Source organism: Myxocyprinus asiaticus, chromosome 12, assembly GCF_019703515.2.
Source record: "Myxocyprinus asiaticus isolate MX2 ecotype Aquarium Trade chromosome 12, UBuf_Myxa_2, whole genome shotgun sequence".
Classification (NCBI taxonomy): Eukaryota; Metazoa; Chordata; class Actinopteri; order Cypriniformes; family Catostomidae; genus Myxocyprinus; species Myxocyprinus asiaticus.
In genome coordinates, this window is record NC_059355.1 from 6,545,015 (window position 1) to 6,568,849 (window position 23,835).

At 36.8% G+C, this 23,835-nt stretch overlaps 1 pseudogene; it reads right to left on the bottom strand.

The window, feature by feature from the left end:
- Positions 1-4,495: 4,495 nt before the first annotated feature.
- Positions 4,496-22,137, bottom strand: LOC127449535 (ubiquitin carboxyl-terminal hydrolase 40-like; annotated as a pseudogene).
- Between the last annotated feature and the right edge of the window lie 1,698 nt (positions 22,138-23,835).

Genomic DNA, 23,835 nt, shown 5'->3' on the forward strand with positions numbered 1-23,835 from the left:
AACCACAACAGAAACAGAAGTACAGATATACATACCTGATTTTCTAATCTCTGATTCAGGTATTTTGTGTGTGTGTGTGTGTGTGCACATACAATAACAAGAATATACAGTATTTGAGCATGATCAGATTTCCATAGAAATAGGCCGGAGGGGGCTTAATGTTTTTGGTTCTCTCTCTCTCTCTCTCACACACACCTCTGTAAGCTAAGCACAGGACAAAGACTTAACATGGCACTGATTGTAACTGCCACATTTTAACAGACTAAAATAGGATGGATGTGCTGAAACACTACAACATATCAAGACAACTCACCTGAACCAACCATCATGTTTTCAGATGTCAATGAATTTGGGTTCATTATATGCACACTATTTAAAGATTTTTATGGAAAATTGTCATACAGCTGAAATGGGTAAATCCTAAAAAGAGTTTTCTGAGTGTGTCTGGTTTGCAGTTTTGACGTAAGCAACACGTCGTGCTGAGACTGTCAAAAAAAATGTATTTATTTTTTTGTTAAGGAAGAACCAGAATAAAAAAGATCTTTAAGGATTGTCATCTAACCGGTTAAGGATTTTAGTAGGAGTTTTGTCAAGAGTTTCGTTTACTTGTTGCATGATGTGTTTTTTTCAATGAAAGGAAGTCTCTCCTTGTAAAGGCATTTTAGCATTTAAAGACCTGGTGGCATGTTAAAATTTGTTTGCATCTTTTTACGCCTTACAATCACTTGTGCTGGGGTGTGGTTTGCTGTGATTGATCTGTTAGTGTTGACCTGAACTTTAGCAGCATGTAATCATCAAAAGTGTTGTTTTTTTTTTTTTGGTTTTTTTTCAGACAACTTTTTTTATGAGTTAAGGAGAGTTTAGAGTTGTCCTAAACATTGTTACAAGAGACACTGGCTGGAAAATCCTCTTATTGTAAGTGAACTTTCAGTAAGTAAAATGTTCAGCATATCCACAATGACTTGATTCCTGAAGTAACTTGTATATGACACAATGCCATTTTAAGTCCAATTGTGGTAGCACTCCATCTAATTCTTCTATTTCTTTGTACCACCAAGAATTGTGAGCATGAGTTGAATGTGAGTAACATCCAGTAGTCCAGTAACTTCTTTTAAGAACATTTAAAACAAAAATTAACAAGAGAGAATGTTACACAGTCAAAAAATTGTCTTGCCCCAAGCTCACATCTTCAAATTAAAAGTCCTAGTGAGACGATGTTGCTAATATTGTGCAACTTCACTGGAGCTTCAATTTAAATAAAAATAATAAACTGTTATAAATATTCAAATATTATATTATGCATTATTCTCAATTATTAAATCCACATCTATATAAAGTAAATAAATATTTGTATCTTAGTCTAATTTGTGGCTCTTACACCAATACATAATAAGACCACACACATATGCTATACAGGCATGCTAAACATATGTCTTACCTTTAGTCGTCAGTAGTAGTTGTAGGAGATCACATTGTCTTTTAAGAGATGACAGTAGCTGGGTGCATGAAACACTCAGGAAAGCAGCATTATGGAGCTGTTTTATTTTCAAAATGACAATTTTTATATAAAATTCAAATTACATTTATTTTTTAATGTGCATCAACCTACTAGCAGCTCACCAGGAAAAGTCACACCCCTCCCGAAGGTCAATCTGACAATGGTCTTTGTATATTTTCATCTTGAACTCTTATGAACGTATTCTCATGACTATGATTTATTTCATAAATGTCAAGCTGTTGCAAACCACATGCTGCTGCAGAACTGTGCATCAGACAGGGCTGTGAGCAATTCAGAGGCTTCTCAAGGTACTGTTTTAGTAAAGCCGCTATACATTAAATAGTGAATGAATCACTCCGTTTTAGTGAAACATTCTTATTCACATTACACATCTCCAACATCAGATTTAACCCTGGAACATGTTGACAATGAGGATATCAGTATGTATACTTACCATAGCAACACCAACATCTACTCCATTTATTCAAATAAAACATGACTTGTATTACACATAGACAAATAATATTGCCATTATATTCATGCTGTATAGTCAGAGGGGAACTGGCTCCCCCAGCTGAGCCTGGTTTCTCTCAAGGTTTTTTTTTTTTTTCTTCATTAACTAACATCTTATGGAGTTTTGTTATTCTTTCCACAGTCACCTTTGGATTTGAGGCCTAAAGGCAAATAATTTTTATGACATGATTTGCAATCACATTATTTATTTAAACCGCACAATGAGGACATTCAGACATTACAGCATAATTTTTTGTTACAGCATCACTTTCTGTACTTTCAAAAATGACCATAACCAGTAAACTACCCTTCTTTTACAGAATAGTAGGGTTAATCATGAGCGCCTTGAATTTTCTATACTTTTATTATAGGCTTTTTAAATTTGACACCACATATCAGGTCATGATATTGAATTTTAATCATGGCTGAAGCATATTTCACACAATAAGCTGGGATAAGTAAAAAAACAAATCTCAATGCTCAAACTCTATGAGTTTATGTCAAACTGATGTTTGCTCTGCTATTTATATGGACTCAGACATAATGAAAGGAGGAAGTGGATATTTGTGCTTTCAGTTTTGCAGACCATGGAATCCAAAGTATTTATTTAAAATAAATGTTGGGGGAAAAGTACCCTGTGTTTCCAATCAATGCTGCCTTTTTTAGGAAGACCTTGTTACTGTATGTGAATAATGTAATGTAAGCATACATACAGACACAATGAAAGACTATGTCAAACACATGCCACTACCTTGATAAAAAAACACACAAAAAAAAACACATTACAAATGCATTCACCAAAGATAAAAAATAAAACAATAAATTAATGTCTTCCACCAGTTATGAACCAATACAGAACTTAATAATATAAACATCATCTTGTTGATTAAGCATGGAATTAAACTAATAACCCCATCATGACCAGTAAAATCAACAAAGATGGCAGTTTGAAAATTCTTCCCTCAGTCTTTTTTCCACCAAAGTTCATAAATGCAAACTGAAATCACCACACCATCTCTTTAGCAGGAGAGTTGCCTAGAACCTCAATTAGTCAGTATTGATATCTGGCACACACTTGACAGTGCAGTGAACCTGTTCTTCATGTCTTGCCGATATTGCGTGACTGCAGTTCCTATCACAGGATGGTTCCTCATTCATTTTTACAGTTTTTAGATTCTTCTTTGTCCCATCGCCATGTGTTTCCAAGAAGCCACATGCAAATAACATTGTAAAATATTATATGTAGTACATTACTGTTTTAAAATTTCAGTAAGTAACATAAAACAGCATCTCTCTGTACAGCATACAAAAAAACTGCATACTGCTCAGTGCACTACTCTTATTATTTCTGCAATAATCTAGTATATCTTATATATACTGTATATATATATATATACTGTATCACTTCCCATTAAAGACACTATACATATTAGTTTTATTAGTACAATTATACAATTAATAAAGGTTTCTACATTATCATAATAAAAGATTGTAGTAGGTTTACCATCATATCTTTAATATGTAATAAAAATTAACAGTAAAAACAAATTGTAAAATAAATAAATAATAAAAAATAATAAATATAAAAAGATTGTACTGTACATAGTAAAAAAAAAAAAAAGATATGTACTTTTTTAATATATTTTCTACATTTTCTAGGTCTGTTTTGACCTCAATTTAAATGGCTCAAATTAAGGCATTTATTTAAGTCTTTTCAAACAAACTGAAACAAACATTTTTAAAGAAATAGATGTTAATTACAAAATTATTCGTCTTTTGTTTTTTTGTTTTTTTTGTTTTTTTGTACATAAACTTTCAAGTCATTCCAAAACACTTGCACTTTAGGAAAAACCCAAAATAAGTGTTTAATAGTTTCAGGGGTATATACAGTATATATATTAGGAGTGTATTTATTGTAATCCTCTCTACTAACTTTAAATCCATGCACAACTGTTAACTGGGTATATTGGATAGACAATCTTAGGTTAAAAGAAACCTTCACTCCTAGTTATACAATTCTTATGAGGTGTCATCCATACTTTGGTCCAGTCTTAACTTAAAATAATCCTTACCATACAGGTTGTAAATTCTTATTAAAGCATTTTACCAGGGCAATTTCCCTGCAGATTAAAATAATTATGCATTAAATAGTTTTTGACCTTTTGTCATTCTGATTGGTCAGTTCACAGCAGAAGAGACTTTAGGCTGTCAGGCTCCTCTGGCATTCATGCAGTGATTCCATGTAATTGTTAAAGCTCTACTTATCTCTACTCTTATCTTAACTCTACTCAACTTATCGATTTACTGGTAGTCTTTTTTCTCAATACAAATAGTTCCAATTTCCAAAAGAGCTTTAAAAAGAAAAGTGCCAAACAATGGCAAAGGTGACAGGGTGAAAAATTATTGAAGATGATAGATGAGGGCGAAACCTTTGTAGGTAATTATGAGAATCGTTCATTTTTCACATATCCTGCAACTGTTTAATGAAATAAAAAATATTCTGATAGCAAAATATTCATTTGTATTACAAAAGACAGGACAATTCAGTTTTACAAATGAACCAAATTTGGCATTTATAACCAACAATGCTTTCAAAAGTCTTTAAAATACTATTGAACAATACTCTGTTAATGGAAAAAGGCAAACAATATTTAACTAAACATACCAGGGTTGCTGCAGAGTTTTTAAAATCAAATTTAAGACTTTTTTCAAGACCTGAACAAATAAAATGAATACTGTATCCCCATCCCAAAACAAACCCACACAATCTCAAAATAAATCATGTATCATAGACTCTTACTTAAACAGGCAGAGGCACACATTCAACATGGCCTTAACATTGCTTATCAGTAAAACAGAGTAGGCTATATGCAAGTTTAAAACTTACATTTATATCACATTAAAATTGGTTTATGTACCATTATATAAATAAATACAAATTAGGGGTTGATCGATATTGGATTGTGCTGATTCGATAATGTGTTGAAAGGAAGCCAGTTAGTCTGCCAATAGTTTTTTTTTTTTTTAAATTGGTAGCCTATATTCAATGTTCTTAGTCTCTTTAAATAACAATTAAGACTTTTGTTGTATCATTTAAGGCTTTTTATGACCTTAAATTTTGGAAAACTGAATTTAAGACTTTTCAAGGATCCGCAGGAACCCTGCATACACTTCATTCATATGTGCAATCCTTAAAGTCCTCCTTGGTGATCAAAACCATTTCAGTTCAAATCAACTGACATCTCGATAAACTGCTCACAGCAAAAACCACAACAGAAACAGAAGTACAGATATACATACCTGATTTTCTAATCTCTGATTCAGGTATTTTGTGTGTGTGTGTGTGTGTGCACATACAATAACAAGAATATACAGTATTTGAGCATGATCAGATTTCCATAGAAATAGGCCGGAGGGGGCTTAATGTTTTTGGTTCTCTCTCTCTCTCTCACACACACCTCTGTAAGCTAAGCACAGGACAAAGACTTAACATGGCACTGATTGTAACTGCCACATTTTAACAGACTAAAATAGGATGGATGTGCTGAAACACTACAACATATCAAGACAACTCACCTGAACCAACCATCATGTTTTCAGATGTCAATGAATTTGGGTTCTAAAAATTACTGAAACCATGAGACCATGTTGAGGCAGTCATGCCATCCCTGATGTGTATGACTTTCTTTCTTCTGCATAACACAAATAAAGATTTTTAGAAGAATATCCAAATTTTATTTGAATCTCCAAAAATCACATAAAGGCAGCATAAAAGTAATCCATAATTCACCAGTGGTTAAATCTATATCTTCAGAAGTGATATAAGTGTGGGTAAGTCCTTTTTTACTAACAATCTCCACTTTGCCACATTCTTCTTTTGTTTTTAGCAATTTATATTCTTCGTGCACATTGGCACCTACTGGACAGGGAGGAGTAAAAAAGGATTTAAAAATCGATCTGTTTCTCACCCACACCTATCATATAGCTTCTGAAGACATGGATTAAACCACTGGAGTCGTATGGATTACTTTTATGCTGCCTTAATGTGAATTTTGGAGCTTCAAAGTTTTGGTCACCATTCACTTGCATTGTATGGACCTACAGAGCTGAAATATTCTTCTAAAAATCTTTGTTCTACAGCAGAAAGTCATGCATATCTGGGATGGTAAGGGTAAGAAAATAAGAGAATTTAAATTTTTGGGTGAACCATCCCTTTAATGATCTGTCAAAAATAGGTTTTTGATGATATTGTACAAAAAACAACTTCAAGAATTTAGTAATACCCCAAAAAAAAGTCATCATTTACTTACCCTCAAGTTGTTCAAACCCATCTGACTTGCATTTTATTTTATTTTTTCTTTAAAGTAATGACAGCCTCAGTCACTATTCACCTTCATTGCATCTTTTTTCCCTTTCATTGTGCAACCATTCACTTACATTGTAAGTCATACAGGTTTGAAACAATTTGCGTGTGAGAACATTATGACAGAGTTTTCATTTTTGGATGAACTGTCCCTTCCACACCATTACAGTCATATCTCTCCTCGTGAAATAAATCCACACACACATACACCTACGTGAGGCAAGACCCCTAGCATAGGCAAAAACTGATCTCTTTAGTCTTGCAGAGTACAGAGATCTGCTCCAGGAATGAATTGCATATAAAGGGTGAGTAAAGAACATTTTTAGGTATGACTCCTTTGCTTAAGAAGGTTGAATGAACAAACATGATATTTGTATTTCATCTCCAATCAGCGCCCACATGTTGAGAGCATCTTGGATCAGCAGCCCATAGAAATATGATTTTAATGGCGAACTGTTTCTATATCTCCACTTTCACGTTGTCTTCAGCCTGGCTTCCTCATCGTGACTTGGAGCAGGTTTTGTTGGTTTAGACTTCGTGACTGGCACATGTTTGAAGATCATCATCAGTGTCTGACAAATGGGCAGCTCTCTTCACAGGGTGGGTTACCTGAACACTCCCACATTGATCATTAAGGGCAACCTCTGGTTTGCAGTTTTTAGTTGGGCCAGACTTTTTAGGTCCCGTGTCTTGTGCACATTCTGCACTTGCAGAGTGCCCCCTAGTGGACAACACCAAATTAAATAGTCATTGAGACATAAGGTAAAAATGTAATACCATTTGTAATGTAATTTTGAAATGACTATACCCATTACCCTCTATCTCTTGTAATCTTTGGAAACAAAGGGGAAGAAAATGCACCTGGTCTTGTGATTGGCTACATCCTCCCTGAGTCTCTGCTGTCCAATCTCATCTTGCAGTGTACTGAATTCTTTATTATTGTCTACTAGCAGATTCTACATACAAAATAGACAGATACATATTGTTGATGACCTACTGTCTTAAAAATATTTCTTTAAAGGCTAACTGTGTAATTTTGGGGATTTTCTGTCATTCCAGTGTAATATACAGAGATAACTACTGTACAGATAAGCCATTAGTAGATTGATTTCCTTGAAAAGGGTAAACAGTAAACACTGATTAATTGGCACTAACAAAACATTGCTCTGTTTGTTTGTGCATTCCGACCAGCCCAACAAAGCAACATTAGCTCAACCAATACAGTATGCTTGAGTTGTGGGACTATCTGTTGGACCAACCAATGGAAGACCGGGAAATCTTTTTTATAAACGTTATTTTGGCAATTTGGCAACATTCGTGAAACAGAAACTACACATTTTACCTTTACATGAACAGACAATATAAGATTATTGTGATATTAATTATTATTGTGACATCATGATATTAATAGTGAATGTTAAAAAAGTTGACTTCGGGAGTGACAAACTAAAAACCTAACTGCATCTTTCATGAGCATGACAATAGCGCAGCAGTTTTCATAATGAAGAAAAAAAAAAGTGTCTAGTTTCTAGAAGAAAGTTATTTTTCACACTATATAATAATTTATTTTTTTTATAGAGTGCAGTCTGGTTCCGAAAGTTTAAATCATATTCATTTTTTTCCATAGAGGAATTGATTATTAACAATAACTTAAAACCTTTAAAAGGCAGACCTACCTTGAGTTCTGGGGTTGTTAAAGGGATAGTTTTCACAAAAATGAAAATTCTCTCATCATTTACTCGCCCTCATGCCATCCCAGATGTGTATGACTTACTTTCTACTGCTGAACACAAACAAAGATTTTTAGAAGAATATCTCAGCTCTGTAGGTCCATACAATGCAAGTGAATGGTGGCTAAAACTTTAAAGCTAACCCCCCCCAAAAAAAAAAACACATACGCAGCATAAAAGTAATCCATATGACTCTAGTGGTTAAATCAATGTCATTTGAAGTGATATTTTAGGTGTAGGTGAGAAACATGTTCAATATTTAAGTTAATTTTGTTATAAATTCTCCTCCCTGCCCAGTAGGTGGCGATATGCATGAAGAATGCAAATGGCCAAAAACAAAAGAAGAACGTGAATAGTGAAAATGGCAATTTATAGTTATAAAAAAAAAAAAAAAAAGAGCTTAAAATATTGATCTGTCTGTCACCTACACCTATTATATTGCTTCAAAAGACGGATTAAACCACTGGAGTCGTATGGGAAACTTTTATGCATTTTTTTGGAGCTTCACAGTTTTGGCCACTAGTCACTTGCATTGAATGGACCTACAGACCTGAAATATAATATTCTTATTTGTTTTCAGCAGATGAAAGAAAGTAAAAACACATCTGGGATGGCATGAGGGTGAGCAAATGATTGTGTTTAATAGCGGAACTGCTGGTGAAGAAAGTTTAAAGTTATTGATTATAAGTATAGAAACAATCTGAATCTTAATGCAAAATATTCAGATAATTGTAAATATATAAGTAGTCTGAGAGTGTAGGGAGACTGACTCGATTGCATCATTCACATTACGTCACGTGAGTGGGTGACCACTGCAGAGCTTGTTTGGGGTGCTTTGTTCACCATGATTCTCTGCTTGTTTGATTTTTCTCTTCTGGATCATAGGTAGTGTAGTTTTACACCATTTTAACTTCTTGAACCAGATAGTTAGGCACTATTGTTGCACTGTATTGCAAGTGCAGCAATGGATCAATTCATTTGTGTAATCACTCACTAAATACATTTTAAGTGTTATAAACCCAGTCAAATATATTTTTTAGCGTTATTTGTTGTGTTTAGTGTAACATAGTCACATTGATATGTGCTGCTCATGTGGGAAAAGTGAGTTAAAGGGTTAGTTCACCCAAAAATGAAAATTCTCTCATGGTTTACTTACCTTTAAGCCATCCCAGATGTGTATGAATTTCCTTTTTCAGCAGAACTAAAGCGAAGATTTTTATAAGCAGATCGATAAGGCCACTTCTGGACTGCTGGCAGGAAGCGATTTATTTTCAAGTTAATAAAGTTTTAATTATCAATTTGTTTCTTACACAAACCTATCGAATTGCTTCAGAAGACATTAATTGATCGACTGGAGTCGTGTGGATTACTTTTATGCTGCCTAAATATGCCTTTTGGACTGTAAAATAGCCAGCAGTCTGATGGCACCCATTTACATGCATTGTATGGACAAACAGAGCTGAAATCTGCTTATAAAAATCTTCACTTAGGTTCTGCTGAAGAAGGAAAGTCTTGCACATCTGGGATGGCTTAAAGGTAAGTAAATCATGAGAGGATTTTCATTTTTGAGTGAACTAACCCTTTAAGGGGCTTCCACATGACTCTGGCCATTCAACACTGCGCCAAGTGCTGCTTTGGTCTCCACACTGAAGAGAATGTCTTGTTTTGAAAAGTACTCTGTTGGGTCATTAAAACTTTGCTCATTTAAGAATCATGACCAGCCCAACACAGCTAAACTGGCTCAGCCAAAGGCGTGATTTTGGGCCGGGACCAACACGTTAGACCAACCTCTCAGCAGACTGGGGAAATGTTTGGGAGACCTGTTTGAAAATAGTCATCATTTCTGCAATTCCATTTGATGACACTAGTGATGCAGAATTTACACATTTCACCTTTAAATTGGGAGAAGACTGCGGTTTAGCAAGTTTCAAAAAAGCTCATAAGAACTGGTTAATATGTACAGATTCTTGATTCCATTTACCTTGACAACTATAATATCTCCATCTTTAAGATAGAAAGGAGCTGCCTGTAGACTCTCAGCTTTCCTCTTCTTCTTCCTTTTTGAGACCTGTTGAGTCTGATTATACAGAAGTGTTATTCGAAGTTAACCCGAAATTGAAAATTCATTTCTCATTTCTTTCGAAAGCCATATGACTTTTTTCTCCCCAATTTGGAATGCCCAATTCCCAATTCGCTCTAAGTCCTTGTGGTGGCGTAGTGACTCGCTTTCTCTAGTCTTCTCTAGTCTTTCTCTAGATCAGTAGTTTTTAACCTTTACAGACCCAGGGACCCAAATATTAAAACTATTTCTAATAACTTTCATTAAAAACATTTTCTTTAAGTATTATTAGGTGCTATTGGGTATTCAATCCGGGTGGCGGAGAACGAATCTCAGTTGCCTCCGCATCTGAGTCCGTCAATCCGCGCATCTTATCACGTGGCTTGTTGAGCACATTACCACGGAGACATAGCGTGTGTGGAGGCTTCACGCTATTCTCCGCGGCATCCACACACAACTCACCACGCACCCCACCGAGAACGAGAACCACATTATAGTGACCACAAGGAGGTTACCCCATGCGACTCTACCCTCCCTAGCATCCGGGCCAATTTGGTTGCTTAGGAGACCTGGCTGGAGTCACTCTGCACGCCCTGGATTCGAACTCGCGACACCAGGGGTGGTAGTCAGTGTCTTTACTCGCTGAGCTACCCAGGCCCCAGCCATATGACTTTATTTATTGGAACACAAAAGGTGTTTTATATAGTAGAATGTCCAAGCTGCTCTTCTCCATACAATGAGTAAATATGAACGGTGACCCCTGGCAGTCCATAATATTTCAGTCAATTTCAGTCTGTTTCTCACATAAAGCTATCATATGTCTTCAGAAGACTTGGAATATAGTGCACAAGTTGTAAGGACTACTCTAATGGTGCTTTTGTCCTTTTTGGATCCTCTGGTCACCATCCATTTACACTGTATGAAAGAGAGCAGCTCTGACATTCTGCTAAATCTCTTCCTTTTGGTATTCCATGTAAGAACAAATGTCATTCAAGTTTGGAATGACATAAGGGTGTGTAAATGAAATAATTTTATCCACTATTCCTGTTGATTAATCTCTCTATTGCCATTTTCACTTTTTTTCTCACCCAGTTGGAGATGGGAATCCAGGTGTGCTTGTCAGGCAGGTGTTTAGCCAGGAGCAAATTGTCAGGAGTGAGACTGTACTGGGAGGCCAGAGCAGCGTACAGGCCCCGGAGGGTGCCATCCTGCCCTGCGTTCCACAAAATCTCCTCCGCGGGATAATACGCTTTCTCTGCAGGCACCCCCATCTGGATCCTCAGCAATAAATCCTTCAGCCTGACCAGATAAAGAAAAGAGAAATCAGTTTCCTCTTCACACTGTAAAACATCTAATTTGCTGATGTTCTCACATGCCTTTGATCAGTCGCCTTATTTATTTGACATGCTGTCAGAATGCCTCACCCCAGGTCCTCCTCTTTCATCAGCCTCTGAACACACATCTCCATCCCATTCCCCAGCTTCAGCAAGGGTAGAAAGACATTAACCCCAGATACAAATTGGAAGTTTTGTCTGCTTTTCAGGAGAAATAATGGAGTCTGTGTTGAAGCTCCACAATGTTTTGCCCGCCTTGAATGTTATTCAACCTCCTTTTTGCCTAATAATATTGAGAAAAATATAGAACATATTGGCGTGAGAACATTGATACAACATTTTGAGGTAAAATCTTTCAATAGTTGGAAACATCTACAGGTATTTTTCCCTCCACCCGTATAGAGACGTTTGTATTCCTAAAACCTGGAAAAGAATTAGCAATATAGTAAGGAGTGCAACAAGTATGTGAGCTTACATGCTTGTCAAATTGGAAAAAAAGTTTGCAGCAACTTGGAATGGCAAATTCCCTATGCGCTCCAAGTCCTCGTGGTGGCGTAGTAACTTGAGGATTAATCTCAGTTGCTTCCATGTCTAAAACCATCAATCCGCACATCTTACATCTCACGTGGCTTGTTGTGCGTGTTACCGCAGAGATGCAGTGCGTGTGGAGGCCCACGCTATTCTCCGTGGCATCCACGTACAACTCACCATGCACCCCACCGAGAGCGAGAACCACATTATAGCAACCACGAGGAGGTTACCCTATTTGACTCTAACCTCCCTAGCAACCAGGCCAATTTGGTTGCTTAGGAGACCTGGAGTCACTCAGCACACCCTGGATTCGAACTCACGACTCCAGGGGTGGTAGTCGGCGTCAATACTCGCTGAGCTACCCAGGCCCCAGCAAATTATGTCAAATAGCAGCTTCAAAATTCTAGTATTGACTGAGTGTTATGTTAACGAATCTTGTTTTACTCACAAATTAAAAGCTGCTATTCTAAAAACCCATCAGAAATTTCAGAGAGAACCCATGGAAAATGTGTTGTTGGCCTTTATCAACATTACTTTGGGCGTTAAAATATGTTCTCAGAACTCATAAACAAAAGACTATGTTTATTATTAGGCTATACAGTAACAGTCCATTACAGTGCATCCGGAAAGTATTCACAGCGCTTCACTTTTTCCACATTTTGTTATGTTACAGCCTTATTCCAAAATGGATTAAATTCATTATTTTCCTCAGAATTCTACAAACAATACCCAATAATGACAATGTGAAAGAAGTTTGTTTGAAATATTTGCAAATTTATTAAAAATAAAAAACGAAAAAAAAAAAAAAAAAAAAAAAAAAAAAAAATCACATGTGCATAAGTATTCACAGCCTTTGCTCAATACTTTGTTGAAGCACCTTTGGCACCGATTACAGCCTCAAGTCTTTTTGAGTATGATGCTACAAGCTTGGCACACCTATTTTTGAGCAGTTTCTCCCATTCTTCTTTGCAGGACCTCTCAAGCTCCATCAGGTTGGATGGGGAGCGTCGGTGCACAGCCATTTTCAGATCTCTCCAGAGATGTTCAATCGGGTTCAAGTCTGGGCTCTGGCTGGGCCACTCAAGGACATTCACAGAGTTGTCCCGGAGCCAATCCTTTGTTATCTTGGCTGTGTGCTTAGGGTCATTGTCCTGTTAGAAGATGAACCTTCGCCCCAGTCTGAGGTTCAGAGTGCTCTGGAGCAGGTTTTCATCAAGGATGTCTCTGTACATTGGTGCATTCATCTTGCCCTCGATCCTGACTAGTCTCCCAGTTCCTGCCGCTGAAAAATATCCCCACAGCATGATGCTGCCACCACCATGCTTCACTGTAGGGATGGTATTGGCCAGGTGATAAGCGGTGCCTGGTTTCCTCCAGACATGACGCTTGCCATTCAGGCCAAAGAGTTCAATCTTTGTTTCTCATGGTCTGAGAGTCCTTCAGGTGCCTTTTGGCAAACTCCAGGTGGGCTGTCATGTGCCTTTTACTGAGGAGTGGCTTCTGTCTGACCACTCTACCATACAGGCCTGATTGGTGGAGTGCTGCAGAGATGGTTATTCTTCTGGAAGGTTCTCCTCTCTCCACAGAGAAACGCTGGAGCTCTGTCAGAGTGACCATCGGGTTCTTGGTCACCTCCCTGACTAAGGCCCTTCTCCCCCGATCGCTCAGTTTGGCCGGGCGTCCAGCTCTAGGAAGAGTCCTGGTGGTTCCAAACTTCTTCCATTTACGGATGATGGAGGCCACTGTGCTCATTGGGACCTTCAATGCTGCAGAAATTTTTCTGTACCCTTCCCCAGATCTGTGCCTTGATACAATCCTGTCTCGGAGGTCTACAGACAATTCTTTGGACTTCATGGCTTTCTTGGTTTGTGCTCTGACATGCACTGTTAACTGTGAGACCTTATATAGACAGGTGTGTGCCTTTCCAAATCATGTCCAATCAACTGAATTTACCACAGGTGGACTCCAGTCAAGTTGTAGAAACATCTCAAGGATGATCAGTGGAAACAGGATGCACCTGAGCTCAATTTTGAGTGTCATGGCAAAGGCTGTGAATACTTAAGTACATGTGATTTTTTCGTTTTTATTTGTAATAAATTTGCAAAGATTTCAAACAAAACTTCTTTCACATTGTCATTATGGGGTATTGTTTGTAGAATTTTGAGGAAAATAATGAATTTAATCCATTTTGGAATAAGGCTGTAACATAACAAAATGTGGAAAAAGTGAAGTGCTGTGAATACTTTCTGGATGCACTGTACGTCATCACTCCAGTGGAAACGTGGACCAGTTCCGAGATGTTTGCAGATTCCTCAGGCACCAGCACCATTTAAGTGGAAAAGTAGTAACAGAAAGCTTACACAAAAGGAAAGGAGAATGAAGAAAAGGCTAAATTATCAACCTGAGTGTCTGCAGTTTTCCTCTGAGTATCCTGATAAGCTTCTTTCCTTCCAGCAGCCACACACGCAGGAATGCAGGACTGGGCACACACACATCCTGAAGTGCCAGAAGAGTCATCACCTGCCAGAGCACAGACATGACTGTTATCAAGGGTTGATAGAGTAAATTCTGTCATTACTTTCAATATTTTAGTTATTTCTTTTCATTTCCATATAACAAAAGTGTTGAGCAATCAAAACGGCTGTCAAGCTCCAAATAGGACAAAAAAGCAACATAAAAGAACCATAAAAGTAGTCGTAGTAAGGAAATTATCATCATTTTTATTAAAGTTGAAGATTTGTGTGCTATACTGCATGCCTACTGTAGGAGTGAGGTGCTTTGGGCGAGGACATCATTCACTGAAAATCTTGCTTCCCTTAGGTCTCACATCCTTTACATTACATGTTTCGTGTAACATGAGTTTGAGTAGATGATTTCCATGTTCCATTTCCATGTCATTTGAAGGGATATTTTAGGTGTAGGTAAGAAACAGATCAATATTTAAGTCCTTTTTTACTATAAATCTCTACTTTTACTTTTAGTTTTTTTTAGCAATTCGTGCAGGGTGAGTAAATGATGAGAGAATTTTCATTTTTGAGTGAACTATCGCTTTAAGTTGTCATTTTCAGCTTCTGTCTGTGAGTTGGGAGGCCAACCTGAGATTTGAGGTCATCAAGTGACGCCTCTGATATCTCCACATGTCCAATGAATCGCATCTCTGATTCAGACCACTCTGAAACATCAAGACATACACAATAGCAAACATATACATAACTGTTCTGCGGGCTGAAATGGTCAAACATGACATGAACCTCACTTGCTTTACAAAAAGCATGGTACGTTTTTTTTTTTTTTTTTTTTTTAAGAAAGAAATATTGACAATGACTAGGCTGAAAGCTCTAACCTGTGGTGAGCACCTCATTGCTCTGAGACACTGCTGCCTGGTCCATCTCTGGAATGCAGGAGCCGTCAATCATATCCATGTACATCCTCACAGACAGCTTGAGGTAACCCTGAGATTTAGGTAAGAGAAAGAAAGAAGGCTTTAATGGTTGTTCATGGTTTCTTGGTAAGGATACAAATAAATAAATAATAAAGTTTCAGAGATTGTACTTTCAAGTTAGCCAATTAAAGAGCAATTTCTATGCGATTAAAGGAATAGTTCACCCAAAAATCAAAGTTCACACATCATTTGCTTGTGCCATCCCAGATGTGTATGACTTTCTTCTGCAGAACACAAAGACTTTTAAAAGAACTTCTAAGCTCTGTATGTCCATACAATGTAAGTGAATGGTGACAAAAAAAAAAACTGAAGCTCCAAAAAGCATATAAAGGCAGCATAAAAGTAATCCATAAGACTCCAGTGGTTAAATCTATATCTTCAGAAGTGATATAATAGATGTGGGTGAGAAACAGATCAATTTTAAGTCCTTTTTAACTATAAATTCTCCCTGCTCAGTGGGTGCTGAAATGCACTAAAAAAGTGAATCGCCAAAAACAAAAAGAATGGATTTTGATGGCTGTTTGAAAGTGGAGATTTATAGTAAGAAAAAGGACTTAAATATTGGTCTGTTGCTCACCCACACAGCTTTGTGTGAGAAACAGGCTGAAATTTAAATCAATTACAATGGAAGTCAATGGGGCCAATCCATAAACGTTACAATACTGTTTCAAAAGTATAGCCACAGGACGTAAACAATATTTGTGTTAACATGATTTTAGTGTGATAAAATCGCTTACTAACACTTTCTGTAAAGTTATATCCAATTTTAAAACTTCAATGCCATGGCGAAGTTATGCCGCAAACCTTAAAATGACTGTAAAAACAACGATTTAAACAACTTTACAGCTCAAATATAAAGCGAGTTTTAACAGAATTAATGTAAGTGCTTTTATAAAAATATAAGCTTCACATTTCTGCTTTTAAACCCTCCAAAAACTGGCCTCATTCACTTCCACTGATCACTGTAATGTCGATTTTTGCGTCTTTTTAAAAAAAAAAAAATTGTTTAAAGGAGGGAGGAATCAAAATTAATATTTGTGGTGGATCAACTGAATGCCAAAAATGCCATCAATTGAACTTAGCTTGTATTGAACCCGGAATATTCCTTTAAATTCACACACACCTGATCCCCGCATCACGTACACTTAAATACTCATAGACTACAACACACATACACACACATTTAATATGTAAAACCCTTAGAGTGATAACATTAGCAGGTTAGTGAATGATGCTGGTCACTTCTTATGATACTGTACCTGGAGGTAAAAGTTTTCCAGTTCGGTCCATTTGCCTTTCAACACCTATCCATGAATAAAAGAACTTTAAATGCAGTCTTTCTCTAGATCAGTAGTTTTTAACCTTTACAGACCCAGGGACCCAAATATTAAAACTATTTCTAATAACTTTCATTAAAAACATTTTCTTTAAGTATTATTAGGTGCTATTGGGTATTCAATCCGGGTGGCAGAGGACGAATCTCAGTTGCCTCTGCGTCTGAGACAGTCAATCCGCGCATCTTATCACGTGGCTTGTTGAATGCGTTACTGTGGAGACTTAGTGCGTGTGGAGGCTTCATGCTATTCTCCGCGGCATCCACGCACAACTCACCATGTGCCCCACCGAGAGCGAGGACCACATTATGGCGACCACGAGGAGGTTACCCCATGTGACTCTACCCTCCCTAGCAACCGGGCCAATTTGGTTGCTTAGGATACCTGGCTGGAGTCACTCAGCACGCCCTGGATTTGAACTCGTGACTCTACGGGTGGTAGTCAGCGTCTTTACTCACTGAGCTACCCAGGCCCCCACTATTGGGTATTATTGAGTGTTGTTACCACTGAGCTCATCCTGTAGGTGAACTTCCTCTAGAGCTTTCTCCTTCACCTCTGCCAGCAGCTGCAAGAATCACATATACCAAGTCAACCCAGGTGTTGAACTTTTGAAACAGCACACAACAGTCCTTATTTAGGTGTCTGTGTATATGTGCTCACTTACCATGTTCCCTGAAGCTGAGATTTTACACTTTTTCTTCTCCTGCTCCTCATCTTTATCTTCCTCCTTCATTCCACTCTGTGGACAAAACTCCACCTGCAGCCACCAACAGTCAGAAGGCGTTGTCACGGTAACTATGTCATCACTGAGGCTGAAACACAACGTGAGGGAAAACATCATGATAGAAACAGATCGATATTTAAGTAATTTTTTTTACTATAAATCTACACTTTCACTTTCACTTTGACATTCTGGTGTGGAAGTGACTTTTACTTTCACAGTCAGCCACCTACTGGTCAGGGCTGGTCAAAGGTGGAGATTTATAGTAAAAAGAACTTAAATATTGATCTGTTTCTCACCCACACTTATCATATCGCTTCAGAAGATATGGATTTAACCACTGGATTTGTATGGATTAATTTTATGCTTCAAAATTTTGGTATCCAATCACTTGCATTGTGAGGACCAACAGAGCTGAAATATTCTTATAAAAATCTTCATTTGTGTTCAGTAGAAGAAAGAAAGTCATACACATTTCGGATGGCATGAGTGTGAGTAAATGAGAGACTTTTCATTTTTGGGTGAACTATCCCTTTAAGTAATCACTTGAAAGAGTGTGTTTCATATAAATGAAACCCAGCTGGGACATTCTTAGCCAAGGTCAGTGCCATGTCTCCTTCCCAAAGATCCTGCATCTACAAATAAAGGTCAAATTTCAGAGAACTCGAGACATTTATTCAAAACATAATACTCCATCTTGCCTACACTCGACTCCAGTATCTCCCAGAAGATGGATTATGTGTAACAGAGTTAAAATATTTGGGTGAACTGTCCCTTTAATATGGCTGTGGATGGAGGACTAGTGACTGACAATTGATGTCACCTGGTAAATGGCCAATTGCAGGTCTCCGACAGTCTTCCTGTGGTCAAAGGTGACTGTGATGGAGTCATTGTCCGGGGCCGTAGGGTGCAGGGCTCCATTTTGGCAGTGGTAATGAGAGGCCAAATGCAGCCGCACCTCAATGCTGTTACTGCTGGCATCAAACTCGGCTCTACAAGAGACACAAAAGATTTTGAAATAGCAAAAAATGTGCCATGCTGGTGTGCGAGTGTTTATGTGTGTATGTGGAGCCACCTTCTCTGCTGCAGTCTTGCATTCTCCTCTTGCACCATCTCCAGCAGGTGATGGAGGCACTTTGACTCTTCCTGAGAAAAGGAACTGAAGTATTTATTAAGTACAGTTCATTAGTATAATTTATTACCCTTGGCCTGTCTGAAAAGTTTGCATATGACAAAAGTTGCAACAGTGCTTTGTGGCATTTCATTAATTCAAGTAAGGGATAGGAATGAGCCAGAATGGTCCACTACACATCCACTAAACCGAATGGTCGATTAGTGAGGTCAATCAGTTTATCTATCTTCTCAGATATGGTTTTAGCATGCTGACAGCATGCTGTGCTTAAGCTACAGATCACAAATATACATGCAAGTAACACTTAACTACTAAAAACTACTTAACACCTCCTATGGCTGCGAGCTCTTAAGGCGTACCTGAGCCAGAATGGATCCTCTGGCAATTCTGTAGAGACACTCTCATTCTTTCTTTCATTGGTTTTGGCCTCTTGTTTCTGGGTCTTGAATTTCACTTCTTCCTCCTGAGGACAAATTACAACAAAAAAAGACAAATGAGATCGGATCAGTGTTGGGGAAGCTGCTTCAAAATGGTAGCTTTCCAAGCTATAAGCAACTCATACATTTAAAGAGCTAAATTACTGTCAAGCGGGTTCATTCGCGTTACCGCACTGGATGCCTTTTCCTCTGGGTTTTGGGATCTGAACCCGACTCCTTTTCGATCAGGGTTCGTCCATCCCTTAGGACTGACTGACTCATGTTCAACCCTTAAGTAGTTATCTACACTACAAGTAAATATCAGATGATATTATTTACGGTAATAATTATGCAGAACAGAACTTATCTGGCACAAAAACAATGAACACTATTAATCAAGTCCCCAGACCTTACTACGGAACATTCCTTCCATTTGAGCAATTCAAGCTTGAAGTACCACCTGTATTCAGCAGGGGGCAGTAAGTGAAACTCCAGCTGAATAGGCAACAAACAAATGTACAGACCACAAACCACACTCAGGCTTGCTTGACACTTCATTTCAAAATAATAAATTGCTGTGGACAGTAGGCCAATGATAAGTAGTCTTCAATAATATAGAAATAAACAATATATTGCCTTCTAAAGCCAGTTTTTGTATGCTTTACTCATCTGCCTCTATAATGTAATGCATTTTAATTATTATATTTATAATATATTATTTATAATTATTTAAATATAACTGTAATTATTTAATCATTATATATTGAATTATTGTTAATTGAGGGCCTCTCCGCAAATATTTATAGAAGCAGTTCATTGCGATAAATTAATCAGCATTTCATGTAATTAATTCGATTTTAAAATTGTATCTATTGAAAGCCCTAAAATTTATATTAAATGCAATGTATACTAAATTGGACAATGAATGAACATAAATAAATGTATCCTAATTTTAACTAAATAAAACTAAAAAAGCCGCATGGACTTTTGCAGAGGGGCTCATGTTAATCGGTCAATTTTTTTTTTTTTTACTGGTTAATTTACATGAACTGTCCCATTGAACAGATTCACTTAAATATTTTGGACTTCCGTACAAAATATGAGAGAGAGAATGGTGAGGTGAGTGCATTTAATTATAACCAAAATGCAGCATTTTGTGACGCTACACCGCTATTTTTTGTAAAATGTAGCTCGTTACTAGAAAGCTATAGTGTTGGGACAAGAGCTACTGAAAAATGTAGTTAAATGAATTATTCATATCCTTAACTCACCCTTATGCCTTCCCAGATGTGTATGACTTTCTTCTGCAAAACACAAATGAAGATTTTTAGAAGAATATTTCAGCTCTGTAGGTCCATACAATGCAAGTAAATGGTGACCAAAATATTGAAGTTCCAAAAGCACATAAAGGCTGCATAAAAGTAATCCATAAGACTCCTATAATTTAATTAATGTCTTCTGAGGCGAAGCAATTGGTTTTGGTTTAAAAAAAAAAAAAAAAAAAAAGAACAAAATGTAACTCCTTTTTCACTGTACATCTTGCCATTGTAGTCTCTGAGCATGATCATGATTTCAAGCTCGATTACAGTTCCTTGTGCTTGTCGCATGCGCAGCACGCTAGATGGAGCTATGAGGTGTAATCGAGCTTTAAATCGTGATTGCCAAGGAGACGGCAGATGTCAAGATTTATAGTAAAAAAAGAGGGTTTTTTGTGTTGGATTGCTTCAGAAGACATGGATTAAACCACTGGAGTCATATGTATTACTTTTATGCTGCCTTTATGTGCTTTTGGAGCTTCAAAGTTTTGGTCACCATTCATTTGCATTGTATGGACCTATAGAGCTGAAATACTCTCCTAAAAATCTTCATTTCTGTTCAGCAGAAGAAAGAAAGTCATACACATCTGGGATGGCATGAGGATGAGTAAAGAGAGAGAGAGAATTTCATTTTTGGGTGAACTATCCCTTTAAATTTCAGGTATCATATGCCTTCAGAAGACTGGGAATATGACGCACGAGCTGCTTGGACTGCATTTATGATACTTTTAGGATCTTTTTTAAGCTTTAAAGAAAGTTAGCATCAACTGCCATTATATTGAGAAAAAAAAAACTGGTTGCCAACTCTTTCTGTAAATGAGGGTGAGTAAATTATAACAGAATGGTCATTTTTGGGTGAACTATTCCTTTAATCAACACACAAACTTTTATATACACACCTTTGCCTCTGGATTGTTCTTGTCAGCCAGACATCCTAATTCATCAGGTCCGAGGCTGAACAGCTCCTCTATGAGACATGAGTAAACAGTAACAATCACAAACATGATTCCATTCCATTTCCTTTTGAACCTCCTTTATCCAACTCACCCCTAAACTCTGGTGTGAAAAGTAGAGTCTGGATCAGGGAGTTCAGATAACAAGTGCCGCCTTGGTTCTTAATCCCTCAGAGTTTGAGTTTCCCTCTGGGCGGAGGAGGCTCAGACTCTCTCCTCTTCATAGCATTACCTGTGCCAGGTGTGGAGAACCCATCCCCGTCCTCTTCAAACAGATCTCCGAACATGGCCACTGCTGCCTTGTAACGCTTTTTTTGTCGGTATACCTCCGGTTCGTCAACAGAGTTTCGTTTAAAGAGAGAAAAGAGACAGTTTCACGTCTTGCTATCTCATCTTGGTCTTCCCCAGCTCTCGATTAACAATCAATGGACCCACTCTGGAATAAGATGATTTCACAGGGCTAAACATCGCTTTTATAAACCAACCGAGGTACGAAATGCTCTTTTCGCTGTGTTCAAACAGCGTGACGTGCCTCTGGATGAATCATGAGTGTCGTGAAATAATCTTAGTCTTTCAAACGCATAGTGGAAATCTGAGAGGTGACAGCACAACTTCCATATTTCAACGTTGAGATTTAATAAAACAGGTATTATTTGTTGACAGCCGCTGTATTAGTTTCGATTTATTACGGCACTAACGTAGTAACTAAAGAGTTTAGTCCGAATTGATCAGTTTTTTACAACTTATAAAGGGAGAAATTAAATCTGAGAACACTATGAATGTTTTTTTTTTTTTTTTTTTTTAAACGCAGCCACGTTTCCTTGATGAAGATGTGAAGTCGCTATGCATTGTGGTGTTTGTAGTTTTTCATGGTTAAGGCCCTCCTTTGTGCACGTGTTTTTGTTTAGTTTTGATTTGTTTTTATTTTATTTATTTTAAGAATTTCATACGGAAGCTCTGCCTAAGTAGTGCGGTTCGCAAGGTGAAAAAAAGAAATAAAATAACGGTGAAAAATAAATAAAATAAATAATAATAATAGTGTCTCAGTTCCTTTCTGAGTCTTAAATAAAATTCTCTCTTCCAAAATTATTTTTTTTCTCTTCAAAAACAAAAAAACAAAATAGTTTTCTCTCTTCAAAAAAAAAAAAAAAAATATTAAAATTGTTTTTCTCTCTTCAAAAAAAACAAAACAAAAAACTCTCTTCAAAAAAAATGCATGCGGTACCAATCTTGGCCACCAGGTGCCACTATCAGTAAACATGTAATCTTATGCTTTTAATGCTTTCTCTGTTGGTTTTTTTTGTTTGTTTGTTTGTTGTTGTTTTTTGAAAGAGAAAAAAAAATTTTGAAGAGAGAAAAAAATTTAAGATTTAGGCTTAGGAAGGAACTGAGACACTTTTTTTTTTTTTTTTCATTAGGGTAATTCAGGGCATGATGGGAAGTGTAGTTGCACTAAACAATTTATTTATATACATTTATAAACATATATAATATAATAATTTGAATGTGTACATAAAAATATAATAAATAATATAATATAAGGTGAAAAGGATAAGGTACAATATAGTCCCTGAAAATCTTTTTCTTTTTTTCAGTAAATGGTCAGTGAAATGAGGTTGCTAAACTTCAGAAATTGTTGATCGTCAGTCATAAATAAGTTTACTGATAAACGTATATTTCCCAAATATCAAAGAATTTTAATGTGTTTTCATCATTCTTACAAAAAGCTTGATAGCAGGTTTGAATGGTTGAGCATGAGGAATACTGTGAACACAATTTGTCTAAAAATTGAGAATGGAATTAAATTATTCACTTTCCTTCCCACCATGCTGTAGAAAGGTCCACATGATGCTTCATGGATGTCACAGTTCTAAGGAATGTTCTGTTCTTTATAACAGGATTAAAATCAGTATGTGGGACACATTTTACATTACGGTTTCGATAAAAAAAATTGGTGATATCAAAATAATGATGTTGTATATTTCAACAAAAAAGGGACATTTGATGAGTTTAAAACGAGTTACTTTTTAATGCTATGTTAATTCTATGTTAGACAATAGTTTATCTAACACACATAATAGTTCTCACTACAACAAACATTGGATTTTTGCCTCCAATGTAAAAAAAAAGTAGTAGTAATGGAACACCAAAGTGATCCCAATTTGAGAAAAGTGTCATAAATCATCATACTGTGTATTTAGGGAGAGACCGCACATATTCACATAAACTAGCTACGTAAATCAAAATAATTTTATTGTAGTGCAAAGAACAAATACTGTACATAAACATAATATATTATTACATTATTTTACTATACTGATTTCTTTTTCATCTTTATTATGTTCTGTGCCCTTATATCACCTTGGGGCACTGATGTCAGATGTGCACTGATGTTCATTTCTTGCAGAAACAAAACAGTCCTTTGCTGAATCACGATTTCATTTATAGCTGATTCACTACTCAAACTTCCCTTGCATCTTGACAGTCTTTTAC